Below are 16,628 nucleotides of genomic sequence, written 5' to 3' on the forward strand. Positions count from 1 at the left end.
GGCCCAGCGGTATGCTGGCAGTGGAGGGGGGGCGGACTGCAGGTGGGTTTTGGGGAGCCCGGGCAGCAGGGCACATTGCTGGGGAGCAGACTCCTTGACGGCGCCTTGCGAGGGGGTAGATGGCTGACTGCAGAAAGGGGTGTGAGCTTCCCTGCTTCCTCCAAAGCTCCAGCGCCCGCAGTGTCGTTCAGCCTGGAGGGGACCCAGGCTGAATTCGAGGCCGCCCAGGGCAGCCAGTCTTGACAGTGTCTCACCCGCACACACCACAGGGCCTTCGCACAGACCCAGTGGGACTCACAGCCCACTGAGCTCAGGTGTCAGTCTCTCTGCAGACCAGCTCGCCCAGGCCTTCTCCACGCAGAGTGGGTTGGGCATGTGCTACCACCGCTGGGAAGTTCTCCCCGATTGCCTTCTGCTCTGAACTTGGCTGCCTCCTTCCAGGAACCTGACTTTCTTCTTTCTTCCTTCTCCAGTTACTCCTCTCTCTGGGAAAACCAAGAACCTGAGCAATATCCTCAATATCCACAATATTGCCCACGAGTACCCACAAGTTCTCAAAGGTCGACAAAGGCCGGCCTAGAGCTTGCAGCGTCTGGCCCTGCTTTTGCTCTGAGCTCTGCTCCTCAAGAAGTGGTGACTGTGTCTGCCTGAAGGCGAAATCGGAAGCAAACTGCCCCCCTCCCAGGACCTGGTGGGTGGTGGGCTCTCCTCCCGGCAGCCAGGGCCGCCCTGCAAACAGAGCGGAAGGAGAAAGCTGCTACGAGACGGCCCGGGACCCCTCCCTGACTGTACACGGGTGGGGTGCTTCAGGGCCCGCTGCTCACGGCGTGTCACCGCATGGCTGTTCTTGGGGCCGCTCCCCGAGGCGGCACAGCGTCAGAGCAAGACACAGGGTGAGTGAGTCCATGAAAGCGCGAGCCGACTCTCGACCGGGTGAGACGACGCCGCGGGCCTGCGTCCTGGGCCTGTGGAAAGATGCGGATGGATAATGGGCCACGAGAGCTGGCCCCCTGGGCCCCGGAGCCAAGCCACAGACCCTTGGCTCCAGTGACAAGACAGAGCCCAGGGAGGGCTGCAGCCTGGGACGGCGGGTGGGCTTCTGGGAGCAGGGCAGGGACTCAGAGCCTGGGAGGACGGGGTTCCCACGGTTGGGGTGGCCCCAGGTGTGCCTGGCTACAGGATCAACCGCAAAGGCCTTAAGGTAACGGTCCCTGCATGGAAGACAGGAGGGTGCAGGCTGGGGGAGGCCACAGCACCGGCTCCGGAGGCCCCACCCCTCGGGGCACTGCCTCGTTCTTTAAAATTCTGCCAAAATGCCCTCATCTGTGCTGGGTGGGCAGGCGTGGAGCCTCTGAGATCTCTGAGACACCCACTCTCTGGACATCCACTAGCCACCTCCTCCCCCAACTAGGGAACAGCTGCGGTGAGGGGGTGAGACAGGCTGCTGGGGAGGGCGCCATGCCCCCGGTGGGCACAGGGACAAAGCCAGCAGGTGCGAAGCGAGGGCGACCAGGCTCCACAGCAGTCCTAGCTCTGGGTGAGTGTCCTGGCCACCCACGTGGCTCTGGCGACAAGAAAGAGTGGGTACCACCCCCACCCACCCCCAACCACCTGGAGTAGCAGAACCCCCAAGGACTCATACCCAGGGCTGGGGGCTCTGGTCTCAAGCCCACCGCACCCCTGTCGAGTCCCAGATGGACCTTCACACGGCAGCGCTTTCCCACCCAGACCCGTGCCCAGATGCAGATATTAGTAGTTTATCCCTCCGCCCCTCTTCAACCCAGAGGTTCCAGGGGACTGAGAGGTGTGAGGCCTGGGAGCCAGAGCCCAGGATAGGGGTCAGGAGCCCTGTAGGGAGAGGCCCAGGCAGACGCCTCTCCTCTCTGGCTGCAGGTGAGAGCAACAGTTGCTCAAAGAGCTGAGGAAGCGAGGTCCAAGAGGCTCCCAGTACACAGCAGAGTGCTGGGCCCGCGTGTTTATTTTTAACAGGATTCGGAAGACATTCTCTGTCTCTGCTCAGAGCCGGGCTGGCATGCTGACCTTCCAGTTGCATTTGATAAAAAGGGTTTGGCTGACTTCAGAAATGAGAACTGCCCTCCTAGTAATTAACCAGAGCTGGAAATCGTGTTCACGGCCGTCCCTTCACCTGCTCACTTCGTTTCAGCCCCACCAGCCATGGGCGCAGGTCTGCGACTGTCCTCGGACAGAAGATGACGCTCAGGAGAGGGGGGCCCCCCGCTGGGGGCAAGGTCTGCCTGGTGTCCCGAGCGCACTCTCGGCCAGGGGGCTGCACTTGCGGCAGCCAAGGTCAGGGAAATTCCACTGGGGAGGAAGGGATGCTGGGGGCAGAAACGCAAGCAGGGAGAAAGGCTGAGGTGGCTCTGGGCCGGTGGGGGTGGGAGGGAGCTGGTCCAATCCGGCAGCCTCCTCCACGACGTGCTGCTCCTTGCATTAATGGATTTTTAAAAAACAAGCAATCTGACCCGGAATAAGGAAGCAGTGCTCAGCGCTCCTGCCCCGGCCCGTGTAGGTGAGATGCCTGCTCGCCCCAGGCGTCCTCTGGACAGCGCCCCCCCGCCCCCCGGGACGCATCGCAGGCTCCCTCTCCATGCGTTCTCGGGGTGGGGTGGGGGCTCACGCTGCCCCCTGCTTCCAGTCCCGTCCCCCTCACCTGGCTCTGCTCTGGCGATCAGGTGCAGTTTGCCCTCCAGAAGTGGGGCACCCCGGGGTGTCTCTGCCACCCTGTCAGGAAATAAACGCCAGTTCACCACTCAGCGCCTGGCTCTCCTCCAAAGCGCTTCGACGGCTGACCTCATTTAGAACTGACTTCAGCGTTTTAATAAGCCCCTTGCCTTCCTGCTTCTCTCTAACACTGTCACCCTTGGAACTATAATCCCCCACGGCTTCTGCCACGTGAGGCCAGCTCCCCAACAACCAGGTTAGAGCCCGTGGGGCCACAGATGCCAGAGGAGGGCTTCAGCCAGACAGGCCAGGCCAGGACACTCCCCAGTCACCCCAAGGCGGCTGCAGGCAGTGTCCACCACCCTCCGCCCCCGGAAACTCCAGCAGTCCAGCTGATGTCAGTGTGGAAAGCGGGCTGAGAAGGGCTAATGGGGGCTGTTGCAAGCTGAGACCCACCCCGCCCCCCAGGGCTGCATGCAGGCCCCTCCCACCCACAAGACAGTCTTGACCAGCAAGCCAGCAGGCAGCAGTCAAGACAATTGGATGACCAGCCTCTCTACCCTGGCTCAGAGGGCAGAGGCCACACCCCGAAGGTCCCAGGCCCTGAAGCTCGGGACGCCGGGATGCCAGCGGCTCAGCTGACACACCAGCCGCAGGTCAGAGGGTGCCACCCAGCCCAGGACCCCCTGATTTGCCCTGCTCCTTAAGCCACAGCCAAGGAACAGTGACCCCAGCCTGAAGGTCAGAGGGCCCCAGCCCACCCCGGCCCCCACCCGCTTTGAGGCAGGGTGGGTTTGGAGGTCAGATCTGAGAGAGGCCTGCAGGGCTGCACCTGGCCGGCCCAATGGAGCTCTCACCTGGCCAGAGTGCCCGGTGACACCCATGGTCCCACTGAGGACACAGGCTACACGGAGCAGCCGCGTCTGCCTGCAAGGGTGCTGGGCACACGGCCTCTCTCCCTTCCATAACTCTCGACACGGCCTCGTGGGACTGCGCGCTAGCTTACGGAGCCCAGTCCCTCTCGGTCAGTGTTTGGGCTGTCTGCGTGTTCACCTAAACCAGGAGTGACAAGAAGCAGCCAGTGGCCGCGCCATCCATCCTCACACACTGGTGCCCCCGCTTCTTCAGGGCCACCCCCAGGACCAAAACCACAGGGCCAAAGGCAGCGTGGCTTCCTCTCGGACGCCACCACGTCCTGAGGCCCGAAGGCCTTCATCCAGGAGGAGAGGCTGCTGCTGGCCGTGCGCCACCGAGCAGACGCAAAACCCCTTGCCTGGAACAGATAGCTTCTTACAGGTAAGTAGGTTTCAGCCTTGTTGATGGGCCAAACCCGCTATTGGGCTGGACAGCTGCCCTCGGGCTACAGTCAAATGCATCACATACAGAAACGCAAATTCAATAAAGCCCTAGCCTCGCCATCTGCTTTTCAAAGCTGAGACTTTGGAAAGAGCAGGTCTCTGCGCCCGGGGGGCCTCTGACATTCGCGCGGTGAGAGGGACCAGTGGATAAGCGCTCTCTGATTCAATTGTCCCTTGGCTGATCGAGTTACGGAGCGATTTGCCCACTAGCGGCCAGGGGACAAGGTGAATTAAACGTCCGGACAGAGACGGTGCTGCACGTAGCTGAGGAGCCGGGGGGTGCAGGCAGGGACATCTTTCCGGTGGACACTTGGTCAATATCTGGCGCGACAGGATGTCTCAGTAGGGCCAGGGCATCGCCACCCCGGACGGCGGGTCTGGACTGACAGTCCCCGCGTGGTGGGAGCGCCGGGCTCACTGTCATTGCTGCCGAGGGTCCCAGGTGCCTTCCAGAGCCTGTCAGGAACTCATCCGATGGAGCCTCCTTGTCCAGGCTGGTCGATGCTGCTGCCCCCTGGCTAAGACCCTCTGTTGCCACTGACACCATCTCAACACAGAGGGGCATCTTTCAAAACCGAAACGCCAACCGCCTTCCTTCCATCTGGACAAACGGAAGTGTCAGAACAGCACTTCGAGGGCAAAGGGGTGAGTTGGCGTCTCTGCTGGGGAGCACACATCACCACCTCCAGTCCAGAGAAGCTCCCTAAAGTGCAGCTTCAGCATTTTATCTTCTGTCGTAAGGCCAAGCAGAACCAAACTTTAGTCTCAAACCAGAAGCATCACCCAAAACCAAGGGATGCGGCTGCATCCTGATGGCTGCTCCTTGGAACCCAGGGGCGGTTGGTGCCTCCCCAGCCCTGGAGGGGGCCACTAGATACCCAGGGCAAACACACTCCTCGGGCGTGTTTAATAACACACCCGAGGCTTCAGACAAACACCTCCTCCCCACCAAAATCCTACCCCGTGTCAGAAAGATGCTTCTGAAAGAGAAAATTCACAACAGAATTGGTTTTTTTTTTTTTTTAATGGAGTCTTTTCAGGGGATCAGAATTCTGCAGGAATCATAGAAAGAGGCAAAGAAACAAAATTAGCGGAAACCACACCCCAAATGCTGGGAGAGGACAGCTAGAAGCACCTGTGGCGCCAGACCCGGAGCCCTGGGGACCAGACACTGGGTGGATGAGGATGGTCAGCTGGGCTCCTCCAGCAGCTTCACGGGCACCAGCCACGTGACTGATCGTCCTTCACCCAAAAGGTAGGCAGCAGAGAGCCCCCGAGTCTCCAGATTAAGGCACAGAGCAGTCACCACTGCACGACACTGACCAGGGAATTACAGTCCCCGGCGAAATGCAGGGACCCGCGGTCCAAGCGAGCAATTCCCCGCCCACCCTGCCAGGATGCACATTCCTCCCCATTCTGGTCAGCAGCTCAGAATAGACACAGCAGCCGCAGGCAGCCGCACTGGGGATCGAATGCAAAACCAGGCAAAGGGCCCGCCAGACCAGGCGTATTGAGGAAAAGCTACCCCATCAAAGAGCCTCCAGCTCAGAAACAGAAACTCCAGCACCCAGGGAAGAGGCATGGATGGAGTCAGCAGAGACATGAAAATAAGTATAATTAGTATCTTTAGAGAGATAAGAGAGGTTATCGTAGTCGTGAAGTGAGAATGGGCTTTGATATAAAAGAACTAATTAGAGATCTTGGAAATTTAAAATAGATGAGCTGAGAGCGGAAAGGAGACATCTGAGAGGAGCCTGGTGAGCTGGAAGACCAGGCCCGGCGCCAGTCGAGGAATTCGTCTTCCAGTGCAGAGGGCTGGAAAACTGGAGGGAAATATGGGGACTTGTGGGACAGCTGCAATGCCCCGCAGCCAACTAAGGGACATCCGGAAGTGTAGGGTAGCAAGGGCAGAAGGGAGAAAACAGCAAAGACGTCCGTCTTCAGACCCAGAGCCAGTGAGCCCAGGCGTGCAGACACGGGGCGGCCAGAAAGAGCACCGGAAGCAAAGGAAAGATGCTCCCAGACGGAGAGACAGAGAGAGACAGAGAGACAGAGAGACAGAGAGACAGAGACAGAGAGGATGTCCATTGGAGAGCAAAACCGAGAAAAAGAGGCAGAGGGGAGCGGGCAGAGAATGCTTACCTGAGGAGGAATCTGTGGGGGCACTGCCAGCTTCCCTAAGAGCAGCAGAAAATGATATCTCCTGCAGAGTCCACCACTCTGAGGCTGAGGCTGAAGCCAAAGCTCCAATACTTTGGCCACATGCTGGGAAGAGCCGACTCACTGGGAAAGACCCTGATGCCGGGAAAGATTGAAGGCAGGGGGAGAAGGGGACGACAGAGGATAGTTGGACAGCATCACCATGACTCAAGGGACATGAATTTGAGCAAATTCCAGGAGATGGTGAGGGACAGGGAGGCCTGGGTGCTGCAGTCCATGGGGTCACAAAGGGTTGGATGTGACTGAGCGACTGGACAGCAACAACAATTCCAAACCCAGCATTCTGGTTTGGGGGCAGAATTAATAATATTCAGGCACACAAGGACTCATGTTTTGCCACTACCCTCCTCTCTGAAAGAATTATTCAAGGGTGGTGTTCTCATGAAAAACAATCTTGAGAAAGAAGAGGAAAGGGGACAGGCGACATCATGGGAAGAGAAAAGTCAGCAGAGGGTGAAGTCTGGGTCATTCTGTTGTTGTCAGGGCCGGGCTCCATCATCGTCGCTGTCTTCTGAAATATTTCCAGCGCGAGGAAAGAGAGGAGAACGGTGTTAGAGACACTCATGCGCTCACCACTCAGATCTTCTCTGTGTTTATTATGCTGTGTTGGCTTCAGTTTCACAGCACAAGTAAGCATCACAGGTCCAGTTAAGCCAGCCCTGTTCCTCTCCTCAAATTGAAACGGTGTTTCATTGCATTTCTCCTTGGGTTATGGTGGTTGTCGCTCAATCGTGTCTGACTCTTTGCGACCCCGTGGACTGCAGCACACCAGGCCTCCCTGTCCTTCACCATCTCCCAGAGTTTCCTCAAACTCATGTGCATGGAGTCGCTGATGCCAGCCAACCATCTCACCCTCTGTTGCCCCCTTCTCCTCTTGCCCTCAGTTCAGTTCAGTTCAGTTCAGTTCAGTCGCTCAGTCGTATCCGACTCTTTGCGACCCCATGCATCACAGCACTCCAGGCCTCCCTGTCCATCACCAACTCCCGGAGTTCACTCAGACTCACGTCCATCGAGTCAGTGATGCCACCCAGACATCTCATCCTCGGTCGTCCCCTTCTCCTCCTGCCCCAAATCCCTCCCAGCATCAGAGTCGTTTCCAATGAGTCAACTCTTCGCATGAGGTGGGCCAAAGTACGGGAGTTTCAGCTTTAGCATCATTCCTTCCAAAGAAATCCCAGAACTGATCTCCTTCAGAATGGACTGGATGGATCTCCTTAGCTGGGTACAAAACTATTGATTTTTAACTGTTTATTTTGTTGCTGGCTGACTTGCTAAACTTGTAATTGTTGTAATAAATCTTCATTGGGTTTGCTTGGATTCGTGGAATTTTCCAGCGTCACTGAGCATTCATAGTCCAGCGTCTTCTGGTTCAATATTTGTGTCTTTTATTTCCATTTCTATCCCTCAGACCTGCCGGGCGTCCCCCACCCAGAGCACGAGGGTGCACAGCTCAGCTTGTTCCTGTCAGCAAGTGGCGTGTCTGCCCCAGGGCAGGACGCTTGCCATACACTGGCATGAAACATCCTCTCCTGGGCAGCAAGCTTCTCTCCATTTCTTTTCCAATAGCAATAGGTGCTGACTGGGATCAGCTGCTTTGTCAGCATCTGTTAAGATACTCCTAAAGTCTTCCTGCCTTTCTTTTAATGCAGAACTATGGTTCTCAAACTTTGGGGCTTCTGGAACCCTTTACTCTCCTAAAAATGATCAAAGACCCTAAAGAACTCATATGAAGACTGTTACAAAAATTTTACTGAGGGATAGAAAAAGAAAACCTCGGTAAATATTTAAGGATAAGGACCTAGCTCCTTGATGGGAAGATACGGTAAAGCTGTGGAGACATGTTCTCCTGTATTGATTCTGATGAACACATTTCCCACCTCTGAACATCTCTGAAACTGAGATATTCTTTACAGTTAAGGGCTTATCGCCGCTTGACTGGCAGGTTTTTCCTTCCTAGTGAGAAAGTCAGTCGTGACTCAGCTTAAATCAGATGACGTCTGAATTCCTACATGCTTTCCTTATCGCAGTCCTTTTATTTTCTCTCACTAATGCTTCCAGCAATATTGGGGTGATTATTACCCCATTTTACAGATGAAGGCGCTGAGGCACAAAGGGCACCTTATCCAAGGGCACGCCGCTGGGGAGCGACAGAACTGGGATTTGAACCCACGCTGTCTGGCCCTAGGGCTCTGCCAGCGTCCTCCTCTCCTGTCGAGTTTCTTCAAATTAAACTGTGACTGATCTTACATAGAGCCCCCAAAGGATTCCCAATCTCACAAGCTGACTATACAGATCATTCAAAAGAGAAGAAAACTCAAGAAAATTTTGACAGCCAGATAAAGGAACGTTGGCAGGCATTCCACGCTTCTCGATAACAATGGTTCCCCAAGCTGTAAAAGCTCTATCCGTCACATGCTGGGCAAGGGAGGGGCAAGCAGGACAGCAAAGGGTCCAGAAACCCTTGCATGTATGGAGTGAGATTACCAATGGATGCGAGTTCCACTTCGATAAAGAACAGGTCACCCTTGGCTATTCACGTGCGGAAACAAAATAGAAATAAAAACAAGCAAACCTCTAGCCCACATTTGCGAAAATCTTAAGTGGGCTAAAATCTAATCATAAAAGTATAAAATTGCACCAGTAGTAGGGAAAATACTGTCTACTTTGACCAGCCTCCCAGAAGCTTAAAGAAAAAGCCTGACAGATCTATCCTCGAAAGCTATCAGCCTCAGCATGACGATGGGCACTAAAAAGAGGCAAAGACAGACCCCAGTCTGGGAGGAAATAAAAACAGATCCAGGATTCATATCCTGAATATGTAAAGAGCATCCCTAGATCAATATGAAGACACAAACATTCTGGAACAGAAAAAACGGGCCAAGGAAATGAGCAAGTGTAAGAAAGGATTCATTCCCAGCCTTGCCAGCTGGCAGCCCAAGGCATAATCAACCAATGAGATACAGTTTAACACCAAGAAATCAGAAGAAATCACCCCGTTTAATCATATCCAATATGGGTCCCAGTGTGTCTGGGAGAAAGGCATCAGGCAGGGTCCTGGAGGGAAAACGACGGGTCACTCAGATAAAGGAGCTCAGAGAGGGTTTAATAGTGGGGATTTTAGGAAGACCTGGGTCCAGTGAGGGGCCCAGATGAAGGGCAGTGATGAACCCTTATTCCCACTGCTGGGATGAAGAGATGAGGCCCCAGAGGGAGACATCTGGGTCCCAGGACCTGGGACGTGATGTGGAGAGAGGAACCTGGTGGGGGGGTTGGGGGTGGCCCGGGGCGTGAAGACCCCCAGCCCTCTCCCCTTCTGCCTCAGCCACACCTGGGGAGACTGGAAGGTGCCTGTGGCTGGAGTCTACACAGGCAGCAGACATGTCCGCATCCTACCTGCCCTTGTGAGCCTCACACCGCTGCCACCCATACAAGGGAAGGGAAGGACCTAACATTCAGGCCGAGTGGAGCCCGCTCCGGCCCAAGACCCCGTGCTGGGGTGACAGCCCCCAAAGGGAGGGCAGGGTTGCTGGCAGCAGAGTGCATCCCCGGCTCCTCTGAGGGGAGACACACACTCCATAAAGTCTGCGGGGTCTTGGAGCACGCCAGGGCACCCTCCCACACCAAACTTCTCATCAGAACAGAAAGAGCAAAGCAAGTGAGAAGAATGAGGCGGGAGAGGCGGCCGGGGTCGGGAAGGTCTGCCTGCCAATTCCAGTCTCATCATGAGGACCGGGGCCCTCCCCTCCCCACATGGGACCCACACTGCATCCCGGCTCTGAGAAGAGGGCACGGAGGGTGAGCTGGGACTCGAACCCCAGACCGACCCCGTTTCGGGGTGACAATGGGGCAGCGAGGAGACATACCCGAGGCGGCCCTTGCCCCCCCCACCGCGGGTCCGGTCGGCTTGTCCACTGGCCCTGCTTGGAGCCAAGGGTGGAATACCGGCCCCTCCAGGCTCTGTCAGAGGCAAGGAAGCTGCCCAGCCCCACCTCCCTCCAGGACGGGTGAAACTGGCAGGGCTGAGGCTCTGGAGACCAGCACCCAGGGCCCGGGGGGACCACTGGGAGGAAGGGCGGGGTTTCTGCCAATCGCAGCCCCTGCTGCCGGAACGGCCACGGCCTCCCCTGCGGCCCCTCCTCACAGAGTAGCTGCGCCAGCAGGCTGCCTCCCCCTCACCCGGGAGGTGAGCATACCCACGTGGCTCAGAGCCCCACATGGAGAAACCGAGCTCGGAGAGGCTGGGCTTGGGGCTCACGCTTGCCCACTCAGGAAGCAGGGGCCGAGGTCCAAGCCCCTGCCCTACTCCTGGGCTGCCCCAGGGCACTGTGGCCAGAGCTCCACGTCCAGGCCCAAATGTTGGACCTGCCCAGACGGCGAGCCTGACCCAGGGGTCGATTCTGAGAGGACGAGCCTGGGCCTGTCCTGTTCACCTCCCTCCCAGCACCATCCCCCTTCCTGCACACAGTAAGTGCTCAATAGAGGAGCTGGTCTGACGGCATGAGCACTCGTGCTCAAATAGGTTAACGACTGCAGAAAAGGTGTTGTTGGGATTTTGATTAAAGTGTTATATGACCCTCCTGGTATCCCGGAGGCGGCAACATTCAAGCTGGGCTTTGTAGGAGTTCGTGTGATGGTGCTGGGTAGATAGGGGCTCTCTGGCAGAAGCACCAGCAAGGGCGATGGCAGCGGGGTGTGGCCTTGGGAACTGCCAGTCCAGGGCCAGCACTTGGCTGCGCCCCTCCAGGTTGCACTCCACCCACACGGCCACTGGACGCAGCCAGGGGTTCCTGCTGGGGAGGGGCTCTGGCCTGTGCGGGTTCCTGCGGTGAGGGAGGCTCCACGTACAGTGAGCCCAGGGCAGATGGTGAGATGGGCTCTGCCTTTCCTCCCTGCGGAGCCTGGCCTGGGGAAGTGCTCTGGGCCAGGAGTTCCCTGGGCTGTGCATCAGCTCCGTATCCGGCCAGTCTTGACCCTCGCCGCCTCAGTTTCCTCATCAGTCCCACAGGAAGGCTCACCATGGGCAGCGGTCTCAGTGGGATGTCGAGGGCAGAGGGAGGCTCTGCATTCTCACACAAAGGTCTTTCTTTCATTCAACAAACAGTCGCTGTGGCTGGTGCTGGGATCCCGAGACGGAGAGCGAGAGCACAGCCCTCGCAGACCTTCCATCGTGTGCAGAGCAGCAGAGCCTGAAGGGGCCACAGGTGAGACGGCGCCCGAGAATCGGGTCCACTTAGAAAGGCAGCAGGTGTCGGCAGAGAAGGGCCGGGGTGGGGCCGGGGAGGGGGCGCTGCTGAGGGCGGAATGTGCCCCTGTGTGTGTGTGTGTGTGTACACGTGTGTGCGTGTGTGCGTGTGCGCGTGTGTGCTTGCGCACGCGTGCACATGCTCAGTCGTGTTCAACTCTTTGCAACACTGGACTATAACCTGCCAGGCTCCCCTGTTCACGGGATTTCCCAGGCAAGAACACTGGAGTGGGTTGCCATTTCCCTCTCCAGGGGATCTCCCCAATTCTGGGTCTGAACCCCCATCTCCGGCATCGGCAGGCCGATTCTTAACCAATGTGCCACCAGGCTTCTTTACTGGAGTTCAAAAAACCACACGTATTTTTTTTCCCATGCAGACACTGGCTCGCGAGCAGTGTCTTTCCGCACAGAACCATGGCCGAGGCTCTTCAGGTTACCCCAGGCCACCCAGGTGCGGGGGGGGGGGGGGGCGGTGCGGGAGCAAGTGCAGGGCAGGAGGGAGCCTTTGGTTGGCACAGCCCACCCCTCACCCCTGCACTCAGGGACCCCAACACCGTGCTCAGCTCTGCTTCCCCACGTGGGACCCTGCTGGCCCCCTAGCCTCTGACACCTCCCCTGGTTTGTGCCCCCCTTTCAGGTCTGCCGCTGGGTGGTGGGGGGCGGGTGGCCGTGATAGGTCCTGACAAGCGGGCGGGCCAGTCCCTGCTTTTGGTCTCTGTGCCTGGCGGAGGTGATTGCCGAGGGCCGGGTGGCGGAGCTCCCCCAGCAGCGTGGAGACTGTCCTGGCGGGGGAGGAATGGCTCACTTGCTTTGACGATGAAAGGCCTCCAACCATGCTCAGACGTCCTGACATGTAAGTGTCAGTCGCGGAGGGCCGCCAGCTGCGTCTGCTGGCATGAGCAGCGTTCGGCCCTCGCCACAGCCTGCGCTGATAGAAGCTGACGGGTGACAGGCGAGGTCCTTGCTTCTAGGCAGGCGCACATTGTCTGAACGGGGCATCTCTGTTCTTAAGTCCTTTTTCAAAGCAGCGTAGAGGGGGCCGCTCAGAAGCGCGGGGCCTGGTCGGTGTGTGCGGGGGGCCGGCACGGTCCCGGTCCCCGCACAGCCCGGCGGGCACCCCGTCCCCGTCTCAGGCCCTCTGCTGCCAAGTGCACCACGTGAAGCAAGGGTTCTCGCCTCCCAGGACTGTTGGGAGGGCTCAGCGATAAGAAGACCCCGTACGTGGTAGCTCTTTGTAGCACAGTCCTGGGTCCAGCTCCATCCAGAGTGAGGAGCTTGGTCTTGTTGGAAACCTCACCCAGCTCTGAGTTCCCAGATACCGGGGGCTTTGGCTCTGTCTCTGCCTCACCTTCCCCAGGGCACGTGGATGGATGGATCGATGGATCGATGGACGGAGGGATGCATCACTCGGGGTTGCTCCTGCTGCAGAAGGTTTGATTGGGAAACAGGATCGCGTCCCAGGAGCTCTTGCTAACGCGTCCCAACAAGTAACAAAAGTCTGAAATGGGGGAACGGGACGCCTCCGGGGCCCCGCCTCGGCCCCCACCCTCGGGAGGGCTTGTCCTGAGACCCGGTTAAGGAGCCCTGAGGGACCCTTGTCGGAGCCCTTCACTCAGTCCCCAGGCTTCCTCGTTCAGCAGCCTCGAAGACTTCTAAAGAGTAAGAGATCAAGCTTGCTGTCACAACGTTTTAAAACACTGCGGTGATTAAAAACCACCAGTCATATCTGTTCAAACAGACGAGGCTGTCTGTTCCAGCCAGGGCAACTGGGATCACCCCACTCACCACGTGTGGGGAACGCTGGCACGCACACAGCACCCCGCCCACTCCCGACCCCCAGCACGCCTGGTCGCCTAGCCTTCTCGCTCTCTCTCACTTGATGCCTCGTTATTCTCCTGGTCACATCCAGACAGCATCCAATACAAAGGCCTTGATCTAGGGTGTGAGTGCACTCTGCTAGCCCACATCACAAGATAATCCCAGTGTCACGGCATTGCCCATCGCGGAAAAAAAAAATGTAAATTATCTGTTCTCTGAATGGGCCTGACCTGCGACCTAGATGTAGTGACGTCAGTGCACCTGCCACCAGCCCATTCAATCAGGCAGAATCCGTCAGGAGTGCAGACCGAGAGAACCAAACGATTCAATGAGCACACAGAGGTTAATGTGGCAACTGCCAGAAGGTATGGACGGCGTCCACAAGGACTTCAGTCATTTGGCCCAGGGCCCACAACCTTGGAAAACTCAACAGGGGGCCCTTCCTGGTGCTCAAGATTCACCATCAGCCGAAACAGAAGCTGAGGGAAGTGGGATCCCCCTTCTGAAAACTCGTGGACTTCCAAGGCTGGAAGCGCCCCCAGGGCCAGGTCAGCCAGCCTATCCCTGCTGTAAGTGATGGCCAGCCGCTGCTCGGACACTTCTGGAGATGGCGAACTCACCCCTCCTGAAGATTTCCAAAGAGTTGGAAAGGTTTTGGGCCATTAGTCACTCCTCGAGCGCTCTGCTCCTCTGCAGGACCAAATTCAGGCCAGACATGGCAGCTAGGCAAATACCCTCGGCTCCCAAGAGCTTAATTCAGTCCACCCAAACTTGTGCGTGGCTGTGTGTGCAACATGGCTGTGAGTAGAAGGCTGAGTCCCCACGGTGAAGTCAAGGCCCCTCCCCTGCAGGCTGCCCACACTTGCACCCAAGAAGCGTGTGGCTTTCAAGGTCCTGGCTTTATTGCGTCAGCCTCAACTTCCAAGAGCCCCGTTTGCTCTTAGTGGGAAACGCACCTTTGTGAATTGCCATGCGTGATCCAACGTGCTGGGATTTGTTTTTTTTACCAACTTGGCCATCTGTTGGATCTGAGTTCTATCCATGTAGCTCTGCGTCGCGGAAAGATGCTGGAGTCGGGGACATAGTAGCTGCCGTAGACTGGAGTTGCCGTGCAACCGAAGAGCAGACTGTAGTGGGAGGAATGCCAGCGGGGTGGCGCCGTGCCTTCCTCCCACCCCCAGGCCTGTTTTTGGCCAACCTGAGAGAACTGTGTGTAGCTCAAATCCTTTTTTTTTTTTTTTTCCTGCACGGGAGAAATTACTATTTAAGGAAATCTGAAGATGAATTGTTTCTATAAAGTCAGACCAATGAATCCTCATTTTCCCCCATTTTTATTTTTGGAAATGAGGTTTTTGCTTAAAATGAAGCCACGCGTTGGTCACACAAAGAACCAGTTTGGTGGTGATCACAGGCATGGTTATCTAAATAAAATCCATTCAGTGCAGCCACCTCCTGGCCAGTGGTGTGACCGTGGGTAATCCACCTCACCCTCTGCTACCATCTATAGACTGAGAATAAGGTGCCTGCCTTACATGTCAGGGGGGATATTCAGGATGGTCTTAATAAAATGGGCTTAGACTGCAGTGTGACAAGCACCGGGAGTCCACCTCTCTGCACAGCCTGGGAAGAAACCAGTGCTTCAGCAGGTCAAGAGCTCCAGAGCCTGAATCAGCCTCCGAAATTTGCAGCTGCCCAGACCTACGGCTGTGAAATTCCATAGAGTGAATGAAAAGCAGGCCTGCGGAGAAGTGGAAGGGCCTGTGAACGGGTTGGTAAGGAGGGTTTGGCAGTGACGCTCCTTTTAAAATTCCTGGCACACAGTTGCTAGGATCCAAGAAATCTTGAAAAAAAAAAAAAGAAAAAGTTGCTCAGCTGTCAAAACGAGGATTTTGACTGGAAATGTTGAGTTAAAGGGTTCCTATGCCGACTGCTAGGGCGCCGAACGGCTGGCTACTTTGCATCTCTCCTGGTTTCCTCTTTCTCTCTCTCTTTCTAACTCCTTATATGGAATTTCTATTCATATTTCCACCTATTTTCCTAGTTTGGGGACAACGTGGAAAATCTGAAAGGAGACTGTTAGGAGCCTATGCTTGACAACTGGTCCGACCCAACTCCAGCCTGCTGCTCTTAAAAGCCTCAATCCTCAGCTGCAAACTTAGGCACCAACAGTAACCATCTCACTGGGCTGTTGAGGGGAGTAAACGCGACATTGCAGGACAAGTGTTCAGCCTTGTGTCTAGAGCATGTTGAGTACGTAATGATGTTTATCATGAGATAAGTGCCTGGTGGACGCAGGCACGGCTCACAGTCAGTTTATGAATTAAACACGGCCACCGGTCCCCTGGGAAACGAGGCAGGTGACATTTAATTACCCTGCTATGAAGGGACAGAGATACTCGCAGGGCAGGCTCCAGCTCTTCTCGTTAGTCAAGAGGAACAAGCTCCTTGCCTGGTTTGTTATAAGGAAGCCCTCCAGAGTCAAAATTGCTTGAATAACTCTGGAAGATCAGACAGGCACCCCTGCCAGAGGAGCGGCAGGGGCAGGCTGCAGTGGAGTCTGACGCTTGGTTTGCAAGCACTCACCTCTCGGCGCTGTCGTGTGGCTCTGAGCAAGCTGCATACCCGTCTGTCCTCAGCCTACCTGTAGGGTGGGAACGGGCTCCCTGGAGGTCGTTTTACCTCCTCTGTTTTCGGTATTCTCATCTCGAGAACGGGCCAAAGTTACATGCTCTTCCTACCAGGGTATAGCTTCTTATACAGAAGAGTAAGGTCAATAAGGGGCTTCCCTGGTAGCTCAGCTGTGAAGAATCTGCCTGCAATGAGGAGACCTAGGTTCAATCCCTGCGTTGAGAAGATCCCCTGAAGGAGGGCATGGCTACCCACTTCAGTATTCTGGAGAATTCCATGGACTTGTATAGTCCATGGGGTTGCAAAGAGTTGGACACGACTGAGCGACTTTCACTCTCTCTCTCTGAGGGTCAATAAGGGCTTCCCAGGTGGTGCTAGGGGTAAAGAACCTGTCTGCCGATGCAGGAGACATACGATGTGTGGGTTTGATCCCTGGGTCGGGAAGATCCCCTGCAGAACGGAATGGCAACCCACTCCAGCATTCTGGCCTGTAGAATCCCATGGACAGAGGAGCCTGGTGGGCTACAGTCCATGGGGTCGCAGGGAGTCAGACACGACCGAAGCAACTTAGATTAGAACACACGCAAAAGTCAATCAAGCAGACAAGCAAACAGTGCTTTCAGTGAGCCTGACGTGGTTTTCCGTGCTTACACATTCTAACTCGAAGCCTTTTAAATTCC

Source organism: Ovis canadensis, chromosome 3 (genome assembly GCF_042477335.2).
Source record: "Ovis canadensis isolate MfBH-ARS-UI-01 breed Bighorn chromosome 3, ARS-UI_OviCan_v2, whole genome shotgun sequence".
NCBI classification, from domain to species: Eukaryota; Metazoa; Chordata; class Mammalia; order Artiodactyla; family Bovidae; genus Ovis; species Ovis canadensis.